This window comes from Montipora foliosa, chromosome 11 (genome assembly GCF_036669935.1).
Source record: "Montipora foliosa isolate CH-2021 chromosome 11, ASM3666993v2, whole genome shotgun sequence".
Lineage (NCBI taxonomy): Eukaryota > Metazoa > Cnidaria > Anthozoa > Scleractinia > Acroporidae > Montipora > Montipora foliosa.
Genome location: NC_090879.1, coordinates 31,104,463 through 31,106,962, shown reverse-complemented (window position 1 = coordinate 31,106,962; position 2,500 = coordinate 31,104,463). Strand labels below are relative to the sequence as shown.

The 2,500-nt window shown below is 42.0% G+C and overlaps 1 pseudogene; it reads left to right on the top strand.

Moving 5' to 3' along the window:
• Positions 1-2,500, top strand: part of LOC137975553 (endoplasmic reticulum aminopeptidase 1-like) — a 38,556-nt pseudogene that overhangs the window by 12,608 nt on the left and 23,448 nt on the right.

Sequence of the window (2,500 nt, the reverse complement as noted above, 5' to 3'; positions counted from 1 at the left end):
ATCAGTGAGATACCAAATACGCTGTTCTGTTGATCGGGAGGTATCAGGCAAGGAACTTTTAAGATGTTACTCACACTCCGCACTGCTCTGGATGCGCGCACACAAGCCTGCACGCGATCCCGAGATGAAACCACTGGGATGGAACGGCTGCAATCGTTGCTTGGACCAAAGGTGTCAACTTGAATATTTAATGGCAGCAATGGCGAGTTATGTAAATTACTATCTTCCAATTCTTGACTCACAGAAGTTGTAGGAAAACTCACAGAATAAAGTGAATTGGAGTCGTTACGGTCCTTGACGATGTTAGCAGGGTCGACGGACGGGGAAGACCAGAATCGTGCACATTTCCTCACTCCTCCACGGCAACCACGACGCGTAGGTTTTAACCGCGAAATACCAAAGACACACAAACGCTTCCATAAGTCTGGGCGAAGTCTAGCTCGGATATTCGGCATGAACGATATCAAGGCTGTTCTGTTATAGCTATATCCCATATTAGAATAGAAATCGTTAAAGGACGCAAATTTCGAGCCAAAAAGGCAAAATTCAGAAAATGTTAGAGAGCTCGTCCTTTTCGTGTGCAGCCTTTGAGGCGCTCAACTCAGTGTCCTCAGATTGCCGTGCCAAAATTCCAAAAACTAAATCTTCTTGGCTGTTAAGTTTGAAATAGTTGCTTGCAAGATTCAAACAGTTTTCAGTACAAGTTTATGCAACAGAAATGACATGAAAAACTCGCTAGATGATGTTTTATCGAAATTTTAAATTTAACGGGCTGTACAGCGGGCCGTACAGCGGGCCGTACTGTAGAATACGTACGGCCCGCTAATTTAGCCAATTACAGCGCGCGTACTATCTGAGAGATATAATAATGGTTTGAAATTCGAGAGAGAAAATTTACAGCCTAGCAAGCTTTAACTTCGATTTCGAGCTTTGATTGAATGAAAAAAAGTTAGTTGCGAAGAGAAGAACAAGTATATCTTCCCCGACGTCAGACTATGACCTATTCTATCACCAAGTTAGTAAAATAGAATACGGATCCTCATCTGTTTGTTTTAGTTGATATTGATTTTTTTTTGTTAAAGCGTGACGAAGTTGTAGCTACCAGCTGGCTGGCTGCGTTGGAAGCTGATTCAGCTTGGTCCTCTCATCCAATCAGCGTACAGGTTCACAGACCGGAAGACATCGATGATATATTCGACACGATCTCTTACAAAAAGGTAGTTACACAAAACGTGCGCCGTCTTTGTTATAGTTGTACGGCGTCATATGTGGGTTGAGTTTGGTGTTTCTCTCCGGGTACTCCAATTTTCCCCTCCGCTCAAAAACCAACATTTGACTTGATTTGTGTTAATTGTTGATTACAGTTTACAGTGTCCCCAATTAGTGCTCCAGCGCTAGAACTACTAGACACTTAAATAAAGTTTCTTTCCTTTCCTTTCCTTTCAACAAATATTCCGAAGGATTCGAACAAGAGATCAGACTGCAATTTGCTGCGACATCGTGGACTGCGGCATCTGCGCAGGCTCTACTGAGAAACAGGAGAATGGCTTGGTCCTCACGAGTCTCCTTGAGCTCAGCACCCGATCGGGCAATTGGAAAGTCGTCAGTTTTCTATCACCGGCTCTCAGTGTTTTCCTTGTACGCCAAAATCGCCGGTAGTTGAGCAGTGCGTCATGGTTTTTTATAAAATAATTAGGATAGTACGTGCACTCTCACTGGTCAATAGCTTTGTTTAGATGAGAATATATAAACAAAGCTGTGACATCACACGAATTTTAATTGGTTATGTGTTGTCAGACACGCGTTTTGATTGGCTGGTAGGAAATACGGGCGTGTATCAAGAAAATCTGTTTCAAACAAGAAGTAAAAAAGTCAGCATTTCCTTCATTAGTCGAATTATTTTTTACATAAATATTTTGTAAAAGCAATAGAGGACTTTTTTCCGCTTTTCCATAGTCTCATCTAAACACTCGGGAAAGTTGGGGGAATCCGACTGCGTCTCAGCTTTGCATAACTGTCTCGAATTCTCCCAACTCCCCCTCGTGTTTAGATGAGGCTATGAAAACACGGAACGGAAAAAAGTCCTCTTTTGCTTAAATGATGATGAATTCTCACGTTGAAAACGGCGTATGAGTATACGACGACACTTTACAAAAAAAACGTTACTGAAGGTGTGTTCTATTGTGCTGCAAGAGGCCGATGCGTGATCGACAGGCTCGGTTACAGGTTCTACATATATGTAGAGAGTCTATAGTAGCCTAGTTGTTCTTTCTTTGCTAAGCTGACCGAAGAAAACAGCTTTGTGCATGAATAATCTGACCTTCAAGTTTATGATAGTCAGTGATAATTGGTCCTCTTGATTTCGTCTGACCACCAGCTATCACTAACTATGATTGATTATCGTAAACTATATCATTCAGCTAAGACATGTTTAGGTTTTTCTGCCAAATAGCATACAGCTTGTAACAGTTTCACGCGACAGGGCCTGGCACTAGAAGCT